Source organism: Chelmon rostratus, chromosome 24 (assembly GCF_017976325.1).
Source record: "Chelmon rostratus isolate fCheRos1 chromosome 24, fCheRos1.pri, whole genome shotgun sequence".
Lineage (NCBI taxonomy): Eukaryota > Metazoa > Chordata > Actinopteri > Chaetodontiformes > Chaetodontidae > Chelmon > Chelmon rostratus.
In genome coordinates, this window is record NC_055681.1 from 9,622,172 (window position 1) to 9,635,917 (window position 13,746).

Below are 13,746 nucleotides of genomic sequence, written 5' to 3' on the forward strand. Positions count from 1 at the left end.
TTGAACACTTGAGTCTCCGTGGTAAAATGATTACAATTCAATGTTCAGCCATTATTTCTGCTTGTCACTGAGCTTTCCTTGCTTACCACAGCCTTTGAGAATGTCAACACAAAATAATTCCAAAATGCGTGAATGAATGTGAGGCGACCCTGGAGTTCATGAGCTGAAGTCACACCTCTACTTCTGGAGAGTGCATGATCTATGGCCTAATAAGTCATACACTTCTAAATGCCATATCACTCAGTCAGGGCGGGCTTGATTTTGTTGGTTTCCTGGAATTATATCAGAGTTTAATATGTTTTAGATCTGCTATTGGTTCTGATTTTGGCACGAGATATCACTATATCAATTTTTCTCTTCTGCCCCATTTACTGGGGGCACAGTGTTACTTTATCACTGAACTTATTTCCACCAAAGGAAAAAACTCAGTCACCTAAACATCTGACTGCAGTTCAGAAACATGAGGACCATTTTAACACTCACATCATTTCAGCTCCTTATGAATGAAGGACGCAACTGTCAAACAAAAAAGTGTGTTCTTGGAGGTTTAATCATTCACTGGAGTCAAACAGGGGTAAAAACAGCACACACACCGATCAGTGTAACCTGATTCCACAGGTCAAATATGCACCTACAAAGTTCACATCCCTCACAGGTCAACATGATGAGCCACAAGCTGTAGCACAGAAATGAGTAAATCCCTCACACACACACACACACACACACACGCACACACAAAGTAGGCAAAATCCCTCTTGCCCCCAGCCCTCCTCAGCTCCAACAAATGGCAACAACACTGGTGGTCATCAGTCTTGACGCTGAGCCATCTGCACCACGCAGGGTTATTTAGAGGTTTGCCGCTCGATTCCCACACTACCATCTGTGAGTGAGCAGTGCTAACAGGGAATAGATCAAATCCCATCCTGCTCATTAACAGTAAAACCCAAGGCAAACTGAGAGCAGAAAGTTTTCAAATAATCTTTAAAAAGTCGTTTGCATGTGTGCTATCTTTTAATTAACTCACTTTCTGGGTGCCCAGTTTCATTTTGACCTTATCTACACACCCTCTGGCCTCTCCCTGACACTTATTGAAAGAGATAAACCAACCTCCTGTCTGCTTGAGGCATAGGTAGGCAAATCTGTGCCAAAAGCTCACTGACATTCAAATTCTTTGTATCATCCTCTTTTGGCTGGCAAATCATATCCTCGGCAATCGCTCTCCGTTCTCCTTCCCGCCTCTCAGCTTCTCTAATGCTATCTCTCCACTGCTCTGTCTTCCGCTTGAGGAGGGCGGGGGGTGGGGTTGACCAAGCCTTCGCTGCAAGCTTATAAATCAGAGTCCCAGGATGATGGCGCAGGCAGGAGCGGGAGGAGAAAGTGAGAGAAAGAACAATAACCACAATGGCGAGAGACGGGGAGAGATTGGAGAACAGATGAATTGGACAATAAGCCTGTGGGCTTGAGCAGAAGGTCAAGCGCTCTGTTTAACAGAAAGGATGCGAGGATGGAGGGCTGGAGAAAGAGAGGGAGGCTGCAGGAAATTGGGCAAGGCTTAATGGAGAAAAGATGGGGGATTCTGGTGTCAGACAGGGGCAGTTTAGAGAAAAAGAATGACTGCACTCTTTCAAATTCAGTGCCGGTTACGTCAAAATTATGACAGATCCTCCCTGCAAACAGCACTGTCCGCCACTGATTGTAAGGTGCACACAAATAATCACTGCACTTTCCTTCTACATCTTCAAATGACTGGAGAAATAACTGATGCCATACAATTTGCATTTCGCAAATCCTCCCCACAAAGATAATGACAGTGAGAGTGAAAGGGTTGTTTTACATTTTCTTCCGGCATTGCTGGGAAGATACAATCTACCCCGAAGAAGCAACAAACGGCGAGACACATCAGTAGCAGAGTGCGAGACAAATGTATATTATCGAAGTAGACACCAGGCTTCCCTCATCTCCTTCTCTCTCTCCATCTTTATCCTATCACGGCTCTGGTTCACAGTTCTGCCTGTCTGCCAGCCGGTCATTCTGCAGGGAGGGGAGGGAGTAGTAATCTGGATACTGAGGATTAGGACGACAGCATGGTCAGGAGAAATATCCCCCTTTGGTCTCAATCTGGCATGATAGCCATCACCGTAACGACAGGGAATAAGCCAGGGGAAAGGAGGCTGATGCCATATGAGATTGACCCTGAGAAGATAGTTCAATTAAAGTCAGCAGATACCCCGGTCACATATTGCTTGCTGTGCTAATTCTCCCCCCTGACAGAAATTACAAGTACGACTAAAGCAGTGATCCATCAAAAATGTTTTCCTGCTTCTTGCAGCTTTTATTAATCACACTATCTGATGAAATACCTCTATCGTTTGACAAAAATGAGAGCAGACCAAAAAGTTGCAGTCGAGGAAGCTCGCAAAGTCATGATAAATCGCACAATAAAACGGAAAACAGCCACCGTGAGTCCAAATTCAAGCCAGTCACAGTAAGAAAATACAGACTTACGCTACTCAGCCTGCTGACTCATACAGGACCACAAAATCAATTTGCAGGTAGAGCATGTCCAAGTTGTGATAGCTTGGCGTGCAATGTTGGTTTATAAAATGTACAAAGCATTCATCATCTCCATAATAATTTGAGGATGAATGGAATTTGTTTTACCCAGAGGGAGGCACGTAAAAGAAAGAAAAACACAAACAAACCAACAATCTAATAATGTAATGCAATAAAATACAAGTTTTCTAGTCGTAAAGCGATTAAAGTGAGATTATTTGCTGCTGCAATTTGATAGAGTGGTTTGCTACCCCAAGGAGGTTTATGATGAGGATGACAAGCTCACTGCAGCAGTTCACATGATGCGTGTGTGTGTTTGTTACGCTGTAATTCAAAACTGTAATTCACAGTTCCCATCTCAGACAGGTGACCTATTTCCACAGCTGGAAACCTGGCAAGCCGTCGATACAAGTAATGTGATCTTTGCTTTGTCCTCATGTGTCTGACTGTCATGTGTTCTGCCTTAAAGGGTGAGTCCAGTTTATTATAAGTTCTTATTTTTGCATTGTTCAGGTACACTCACTTTTGGCTTAATTAAGTAGATCCCCCATGCTACCCGAGAGCCACAATTCTTTCTCCACAAAGACTCCAGATTAGAGCTAAAACAAGGAGTCTACTGTAGATTAGAAAATGTATTTGTGAATATTTTGCTCAATCAACTAATAACTAAAAGTTATTTTTCAAGCAAAAATGTCAAACATGCTGTCATTTCTTAATCAAGAAAATCTTCAATATATCAATAGTAAACGTAAGTGTTAGTTGTAGCTCTAGTTTAGATAATCTGGCTAAACAGTTGGTTTGTTTACAATCTTTCTGATTGTCTGCCTGCACCCAGATTTTAAAAAGACCAATGCCTCATCAGAACTGACAGAAAAAAGAACAGAAAAGGTTGGAATAATCATTTACAATTTTGTTTCCACAGTGACTATTGACCTTGGGAGAAAACGCTACTTGCAAAGTCAAAATATTCAGCGAGAAAAACCTTTCAGAGTTCGAATTCTGGCCCCTCAACTCTCAAAGGAAAGAGCATTCTCATCCAGCAATGCAACTGCAGAGCACTCGACATGTGTGGGACTTTGTCAGGTATAATAACTTTTCCTTCCCCAAAAATTTCCAAACCACTCTCATTGCAAAGTCGTTGTGCAAAAGGACTTACATAAAATGTACTGATATGTGTGGAAAAAAAACGCCTATGGCTGGTGCATTCACAGATGTGATCAGGAGGAGCACGCAGAAGCAGAGAGAAAAAACGTTTATTACCCATTAAATGTAAATGGGGGGTTGTCAGAAAAAGAAATATTGCATCACACGCTTACAAAATGCAAATAAATCTGTCCTTTCGCACACACGGCCACGTATCTTCTCACTCACACAGAGGCTGAGACAGTTTAATGTATTCAAGTGCACAGTAAACACACACACACACACACACACGCACACACACGCACACACACACACACACACGCAATCTTTGAAGTGTCCCCATGGGCGCTGGTCCTGCGGTGCTATTAATTGTACAGTCTTATCTGAGTGGCCCAGGCCTGCCATGGGGAGTTGGGTGAAGGTGGTGGAGAGGGGGTGTGTGGGCAAAGGGGGAGGGTGTCTTAGATCAGCTCTCATCCCAGGGGGAGACTCCCTGGAGAGCAAGATGTGTCGCAGGAGCTCTACACACAAACACACGCGCACACTCTCCCTGGCACACATCTTTCGCAGGCATCTTCTGATATGTCCAAGCGAGCGGGGAACAAGACAAGGCTTTATTGTCCAGACTGGGACATAATGTACCACACCCAAGATAATGTCAACTGGTGAGTGCTGGAGACAGCTAACAATGGCTCAGATACACAGTCACGATGCAGAAGGGAAGGAAAAGGCATCTGCTGCAAGTGGCAGTGTAACACAATGCAAATTAGGACTTTATTGCGTTATCCTTGGCAGCTTTTAAACGTCTATGACTGGGATAATGTGTTATGTAATAGAATAAACGCATATTGCTTCAGTCATGAATCAATCAGTTGTGATGGAGCAGAAACGCTCTTGTCTGTGGGTTGTTTACAAGATGCATCACTGTGGGAATTTGTTTGCTTAGCTCGGGAGGATATGTGACGGCTGAATTAGATAAGACTGGCGAGGTGACAGCAGCGATGCTTGTGCACGTCCACATACACACACTCTGCAGTCACCTTGGCAGGCAGACCCAGCCGTTACTTAAAACCCTCAGATCATCTTTGACTGGACTTAAAGTGTTGGTGCAAAGTTACGCCGCTCTGGTGTGTGTGTGTGTGTGTGTGTGTGTGTGTGTGTGTGTGTGTGTGCAAAGCTATGTGCGCCCGATGTTTGGGAAGCAGATCTAGTGGGTAGTGTGTTTCACTGATTACAGGGCAGCCAGACCCTCTTCTCTTCCGCTCACACTCCCTGCCGGCCAAAAGTTCAATTACAGACCAGATGTAAAACCAGACAGAATGCCTTCATCCAAAAAAAAAAAAGACAAGGCAAGACAGACAAGACAACAGAAAAAAACTGGGGATCAATATTGATCTATATTGGTAAAAATATTGGTCAAAGGGGACACAATGAAATGTTTACTGCGAGTCAAATACCGTTCATATTGTAAACATGCTCGTCTATGTTGATGATTTGCCTCACATCAAAGATTAGCCACACCCATCTGGTACCGCTTCTCTGCATGCAATGTCTTTTTTTCTTCTTCTTCTTACTCGTTCCAGCAGTCCTCATCTTCAAATGTTTTTACTGAAGTTAGTAAGTAAGTTTGTTTGAAGCGTTATCTTCATTCATATTCAATGCGATTAAGCTTTGTCTCGGGGGGTTCCTCAGGAATTAGCATCTCAGACAAATCTGGTTCAAATCTGATTAGAAGTGTGTAAGAAAAATAGTTCTGACTTCTGCCCACTTAATTTGTCTAGACGTGATGGAGGGACTCTGAGCTTCCTTAGTTATAATCACCATGGATACGGAGCCTGCTCTCAACCCTGGGGAACTGCCTGTTATAACCTCCTCTGTCATCGCTGTGGCAACCTGAGGCAACATCACTATTCAAGTCACCTGGGAGCAGGAATTTCATCATCAGGTTGGTTTGCTATCGAAAGGAATCGTGTGTGTGTGTGTGGGGACATGTAACCTGCACATAGCTGGGAGTGCATGCAGGTGTTTTGTGTGCCTAAAATGAAGATTAAACCAGTGTTATGGCCGTCTGATTCAGTAACTGCCTGCTAACTGGCTCTGACCTCATTGGGAAGCACCCTGCAGTGGACCGCTAACAAACACAGATGGACACACACACACACACACACACACACACACACACACACACACACACACACACACACACACACACACACACACACACACACACAAAATACACTGAGGAGACACTCAGTGATCATGCTATGAACTGTGTTTTCACATATTAGAAATTATGCCAATCTGTTAACAGTCTCACCCAGAAATATGTTAATTATGTTTTTTGTTGCCAAAACTAGAAATATGCATCAATGTCTTGCTTCATAAAATAGCTACATTGTGATGGATGATTCAGTCAGAGCATTTCCATGATTGCCCTATTAAGAGCTTATCTGCAGTATGTGGAAAAAAACATCTGAAAACCATCTTGTGCGAGATAAAACATTCGTTCATTTCCTTGGACCATTCCCACCTGCTCCAGAAGACACTCCCCAACCTGGAAAACACATTTAAATATCCTGTTAAAACCTCAGTGTTGCTGTGCGTTGACGACATCCTTTTGCATCATGTTGCATCATCTTTTCTCAATGGGTCATGTCACAAAAACAAAAAACTCACTGGCCTCTCCGTTGGATGTATGCATGTCAACTCTACATTCATTCTCAACAAAAAGATTCAGCACCTGCAGCAACAGCATCTTCGTTCTTCAATTATAACCACATTAACTTGCCCAACAGGAAATAATCAGAACATGTTTTTCATAATTTGCGTCAGACACACATGCTGGAAAAAACCCAAAGTAAGGTAAATCAAATGACTAAATACTAAAATTATTACTCTGAAATTATATTGTTATGCTTAATAATAGCTTAGCGACAAGAGAACATCTTATTTCACAAATCCCAAATAAAGATATAACTGTTTTATTTCCTATAAAGCATACCGTCGATTCAAACAAGGGGGATTTTCTAAACACACAGCACACACACAGCTTGTTCCGCATCACTCCTGTCGACTGCACAAACACAGGAAGTTCAGCTCCATCATGGAGACCAAACAGGAAACAGATCCAAAAATAGCAGGGCACAGTCAAGAACACCCGTCCATTTTCCGACGCAAATCTCCATCTCAGCTCTCTCGTTTACACGCACACACGCACACACAGAACTTGGCATTTTACACAAGTGTTCCAATTTCACACTTGGACTCCGAGAGGGCTTGTCATCTACAATTGATGGTGTGTCGCCCAACACGACGAGGTACTCGTTTCATAAACCCTCTGAACTGTGAATCTCAAGCCGAGGGCAAGCAGCACATCAGTAACATACTGTATGGATGACACAGCATTTCAGAGAAAAAGCAAGAGTGAGAAATCGCTCTAGTGGAAAATGGTAAAAGAGGAACGGGTGAGAAGAACGACAGGAATAACACACAGCAGCCTAATTATAGTCCAAGTACCAGGCACCTGGGGAAGACTCAAGCGCTATGGCAACACAGAACACCCAGGACGGAGAGTGGAGACTGGGAAGTGAGAAGTGAGAGGACGAGGGGATGAGATCATTTCTGCAAGTGGAGGAACATACATGTAGCCTTCAACAACAAGGGCCCTCATGGGCATTTTTGTGCTTTGATAGAGGTGGTGAAACGAAAGAACTTCATCATTAAGAAGAATCGTTCTGGAAATGATTCCACTGCTTTAAAGCAATGAGTCAGCAACATCTGTAAGGAGAAGAACATGTCGAAAAGATGAAAATGTGAGCACTATGGAAGGTAGCAAAGGAAGAAGAGAGCACAGAGAGTCCAGCTCCACTGTGGTTCCAGGAAATATTTCTATGGTTGATTCGGATGAAAGAAAGATTGTGTTTGTGCAAAGCTTATGAGTGGATTTGTCATATTAAACTGCTGGGATGACAAAGGATGTTAAATCGAATGCATGTTTTTTTACTTTTAAATTCAGTTCATCGACAGAAAACCAAGCAAATATTTAATCCAAAACGGACATGCTCCTAATACTCCCACTTGTGTTTGCTGGCTGTTTAAAGTTTCTTTTTTTTTTTCCATTTCTGCACTTTTTCGAAAGCTTTTTGACCTTGTGGTCGGGAACATCAACAGCATCTGGCACATGTCTGGAGTTGGCAGTGGCCGGTGAAAACTAGTGAAAAAGTACATGCTCTTGTTGAACTGTGCCTTACATATTAAACTAATAAATTCCTGAAACAAAATTAATTTATGGAAGAAAATCTTTTATTCAAGGTAGAAAAATGTGCAGGGCAAAATAAAATTTATGATGCTTATACAAGCTCTCTGGACACTGATCTAAATCCATATTTTGATATTTTTATCCAGACTTATATATCCTGTCCAAATACAGCCACTTTTCGAGATGTATTTGCACCTATTCATTGATAATTGAATAGCCGATAGGAAACATGAGGGGAGAGAGGGGAACGATGTGTAACTAAGGTCTATTTGCAAATTTAACCTGGGATGCTGTGATTATATAGTGTGCGTCTTAGCCACCAAACTGCAAAGGGGATGCATTTTCTAACCCGCTTAGATGCTCATATGCTTTTTTAGGACAGAGACACCAAATATGGTACATGTCACTTCCACAGCGTTATCTCAAGACAGGCTGAATTTGTGAAGCTGCTTCATATGAGCCTTAATGCACTTGACCCAAAAGTAAACGTCAAAACTCGCACAAAGGTGGTGGCGGGACCTCTGCAAGTCTGCTCCCTTACAACTCAGAGCTTAGAGGTGAGCTGGCACTTATTGGTTCATTACACAACTCCCACATGGGATCCAACACAAAGGACACAAGCAGCCCGTCGGATCGGCTGCAGCATTAAGTCAGACACCTATAAGTGCAAGGAGAGTCTGAGTCATGGAGTGTGGCTGACGAACACACAGGGTATATTATAATATACCGACTGCAGCACCATTCGCTAGTCACATGGGTATGAATCTACACATACATTCTTACATTTATATACTGACTCATGCATCGCACACTGATAATTTTGCGTTTGTGTGGCTGAATACATGATTAAAACTTGATTGTTTTGGACTTGGTCAGACAATAACAGGCTAGGTCGTGTCTCAGTTCAGGTGGAGGGTTACACACACACACACACACACACACACACACACACACACACACACACACACACACACACACACACACACACACACACACACACCCACCCCCTACAGCCTTGACTGGGACACATGACAGTTATGGAGACTCATGGAGACACTGTGTGCATGGACACTGCGTGCGCAGCTTCCTCGTTGATGAAGTGAAGGCTGGATGCACTCTGTGCTGCTGCTGAGTAATTGCGCAGGTCAAGGCGACCTGTTTCTCGGCTTATTATTCAGATTCTGTACCAACAGCTGCTTACTCAGCAGCAGCGAAATGAAGAGTGTGTCTTTGTGGCGCACTGCTGATATTTACAGATGGAAATAACGGTCCAATGGTGATGAATGGCGCTGCCTGGTGGGAGACTCGCTCTAATATGAGAAGTGGGAGGGAGAATGTCGTGTTCCCTGAAGACCGCCTGGCAATAAAGCTACGGGTGTGTGCATGTTTGACCTATCAGAGCTAATTATGAGCCACTTATAAAGAGGAAGAGGTGAGCATGATGAAGAGGTTTATCAAAGGACTCATTTGCAACTAAGCAAGTCATAACATTTTGTACAAAAGCTGTATTATTCACACTTTGTCACAGTATGGTTAATGTGACCAGACTTCAACTCAAAAGCCATCCTTCACAACTTGATGAGAGTCAAAGAATCAGGCTCTAACCCGATCCCCAAACAGGCTAAAAATATTAACAAGCAGTGGCTGATGTACCGTCTTGTCCTGCTGCTCAGAAGGCAGCAATTCAGACTTTAATTGCTCTGTGCTGCTCGCAGTTGAGTGTAGAACGTATCCACCCAGACCTTCACCAGTCACCAAGCAAGGAAACACAGTTATGTTATCAGATACTTGTTGGATCTAATCAAACCTTCAGGCATCCATCCAGATCTCATTCGAAGGCCTGGTTGCTCTTCACAAAGCAGGCCCTTGAGCTACGCACTGGTCTGCTACCACTGGAATCAGCACTACCAGATTCCTAACATGCTTTGAAAGGGGGGATGCTACCTTTCAGTCTGAAAACATTCTGAACACACAAAGAAGACTCAGGACTGTGAAACTGACAAAACAGCAAAGTAAATCACAGAAAAAGAAGCAACAAATATCAGGTAAAACCATTCAATGTTCACACGCAGCTGATTTACATCACCAGGGAAACAGAGGTGTCTGACGTGTCATTAGGTGGACAGGGAAGAGAAGCAATGGACACGCAGCTCCAAAAGACAACAAGCACATCAGCGTCATCCCCGTTTCCAGGGACCACGACAACAGAAACAACAGTATCAAAAGGTCAGGAATTCTTTTCTCCAGGACAGACAGAGGGGGATACGGGTGGAACATTAATTGGGAGCATTGTTGTTGTTGACACAACCAAGATGGACAATGTGCGCTGTTTGAACGAGGAATTTTTACAGCCAACTCTTTGCAACACTGGTTAGATTCGAAAAAGAAACCGAGAGGAACAAGAGGAGTGGTGGAGACAAAGTCCTTTCATGTCTAATTATGAGGAGAACATCCAGTCCTGCCATATGACAATATCCACTATTTACTGAGATGAGGAAAGACAGGCACAGGGAGAGCATAAAAAACTAATATCACCACAGTGACAGGTATGACTGGTGCCCGTTCTTATTTCTACAGCAGCTTCTTCACTGAGCAGATAAATCATTTGGTCAGAATGTCAATGACAAGGTCTGAGAGCCCATGGTGACGTGCTCAAGTTGCTCATTTTGTCCCACTAACAACCCAAAACCCCAGGATATTCAATTCACAATTAAAACAACAGAGAAAAAAGCAAGCTATCACATTTTAGAATATGAAACCGGCATGTTTGGTAGCTTTACATGCTTTAAATTTGCTTATTATGTAATTATCACAACTGCTTTTTGGTCATTCGACTAAATGATAAGTCACTGTGTCATTTCAGCACTACAGTACAGTTTTTGAACACATAAATGTCTAAATGTAGATGAAGTTACTTGGGCTGCAAATAACAATTTCTTTCTATATTGATAATTAATTAATCAATCCTTTCCTGGTCAAAAGAATGTGAGAATTAGCAAAAAATCATTGTAAGTTTCCAGAGCCCCAACAGACATCTTAAAATGTCTTATTTTGTCCTACCAAAACTCCAAAATACAAAAATATTCAACTTACTATCAAGAAAGTGTCAGAAACCTAGAAAATATTCACATTTGAGAAGCTGAACTGCTGATGTTTTGTTTTTGTTTTTTACATTTCTGCTCGGTTTTGTAGAGTGACTAATCAATTAATTGACTAATCAAGCTCTAGCTGCGACATTACAAGACATGTCCGGTGCAGCCACTATTGAGTTTGACAGAACTGGAAAAAAATGAAACAAAGAAAATGGCAAATATCCGTTTTTTGGTGTCAGTCTCTCAGAATCAGAGGGCATTATTCACTGACATTAGCCTCAGATGACCTGAATCCAGCACAGCCATAAGATGTGTTACACTGTGATTTAGAGGTTTCTTGCACATAAGAACTCACAACACTTTTGTTGTTGGGTTGTCAAAAGGCATTCTCTAAAATGTAAATTACAAACTGAAGTAGAAGTAAAGGCGAGGCAGGCGAAAGTGGGTACAATAAAAAAGTAAAATAAGAAAATAGAAAGCAAGAGGAGACGTACAACTGTCGGGTGGATTTCTCCTTCAAAGAAATGAAACTGCAGCGTGAGCAGCAGAGGAGGTGCCAGGGAAGAACGCTGGCAGTGCCAAAAAGAATAATGGCATTAAAGTCACTAATAAGGAGGGGAAGGCTAGTCCGCCCCGGGCTGAAAGACTGCAGTATGCACACAAACAGACTGCCTGCACCCATCCAAGAGCCATTTCCCAAGGATTTACAAATACACAAAGGCTGGCATCCAACTCCCACGCTCCACACCACGGGCCGGTCAGGAGCAGCAGCTTCCTGGAGCTGCGTGCTCAGAAGTGTGCGCACGCCGCAGTCACGAAGGCTATAAACAAGCCCTGACAAGATCAAAAACTTGCGACATCTCATTTTCTAGTCTGATTTAATCTGTCTCATATTATTCCTGAAATTCGAAACGTCTTTTATTGCATTTCATCACTTTGAAGTTTACAATGGAAATATGGGGCTCCAAGGGTGAAGACTGCCTTAAGTAAGCTAAGCAACGGATTATGAACAAAGCCCAGGCGGTGCTTGATGAGCGGGCTGAACTAGTCATTCCAAGTGCACTGATTACAGGCTACGCAAAGCAAACAATGAAGGTCAGCTGCCACATTTCACCTGATTCAATTTTAGAAAAAACTGAACTCAAAAGCTACAATCAGCAAAAACAGGACGCCTGAATGGAGGACAGTGCCCATTGTTTGGCACTACTGCTCTACCACAAGTAACATCTTCATCATTAAACCAGAGATGCCACAAACATGAGCTGCAGCTGCTCCTCCGCCATAATTGCAGGTCCCATCTGAAACAATGTGGCCGCTGGTGGTTATACAGGAATGTGTCATCCCTCTCCCAACAAAGCCACACTGCAAATATTGTGGCAGCGTTGCCTTGACAAAAGTCACATCAGCAGCATGGCCTCGCGCGCTCCAGCTGCTCATTAAAACAGGTGAAAAGAGCCCCGCGTGTCAAACGGTGTTTCACATGTTGAGGGGCTTTTCCATCAAACAAATTTCACCAATCAACCATAAAAAGGGAGGCTAACTGCCACACATGACATGTCATTTTTTTTAAATGAAGCATACAGCTGTGTGAAGTAAATGACATGTTCAAACCAGGTATTTACAAAACGACATTTTTTGGGAAAGACGCTTGAAAAATGGATGAGCGGTGATTCTGTGAAACTATGTCCAATGTTAAGTCGTTATTAGAGAAAACTTTATTTTTCCAATGAGGCTATTATTACAACAAACTCTACAATGGATTAAAAGGGAGCTGTGAGGGAACAATGATAGCCAGAGCTCCTGTTGGCTTCCCAGTTTCCCGACCTCGATAAATGCTGCAGTGCACCGCCGCCATCTTACTTCTCCATTCTCTTCTCCCCCATCTGGCTGAAATATGAGGGAGACTGTTGATAACGAGTGATTTTTCCGAGGATACTGTCATCTTCACGATTTCGCTTACTTCGCTTAAACCAGAATCCGGCGTCAAGTCGCCATTACGGTGGAACAAGACGCCTTATTGACTTATTTTCATTCCGAAAACACGCCCACTCCCTTAAAATTAGCCCTCGGGATATGGAAAACGAAACAATACGCTTTTCGGTTATTCGCCATAATGAGTTTAAGTTGATTAAACCGGCGTGAATGAGCAGAAAAAAACGCCTCGTGCCATTGTCGTTCAGAGCCGTTACCGCAGCGTTGCTGAGGGGAAATCATTTGTTGACAAACCCAACTTGTTTGTAACGTTTTAAATCAGAAACCAAACGCTAGCTGCTTCTCGTGTTTGCGCACAAGGAAAAATAACATTGTGGGTGTTGCTTTAAAACAAGGGTGTCGGACATTGCCTCCATTGTCACACAGGCTCAATAAATCAGTTACAGCCGAGCACAGACTTTGCCCGAGAAAAGGCATTACGAAGCATCGGAACTGGGTATTTAAAACAAGTGCGTGTTCTTCGTCTATATTTCGTGGTTCGCGGGACGTTGGTTGCAGATGAAACAAAGAGAAATACAAATATAACTCGACGGTTTTGTAATGTACTAAACAGTGTGCAGTGTCTTATTTAGAAATATCCAAGTATTTACAATCGCGGTCAAGATGGGTAGATTTTTACACAGGACATCCGGTTGAAACCTTCAACATAAAACGATGTGGGAAAAAATGCCTCTTTTTCATAGAAGACTGTGCTAAGCATCAAGGTGG

General features: G+C 42.9%; 1 protein-coding gene across 1 annotated transcript in view; it reads right to left on the bottom strand.

Moving 5' to 3' along the window:
- The window catches only part of appa (amyloid beta (A4) precursor protein a), a 35,365-nt gene that overhangs the window by 21,185 nt on the left and 434 nt on the right, over positions 1 to 13,746 (bottom strand). The window lies entirely within an intron of this gene.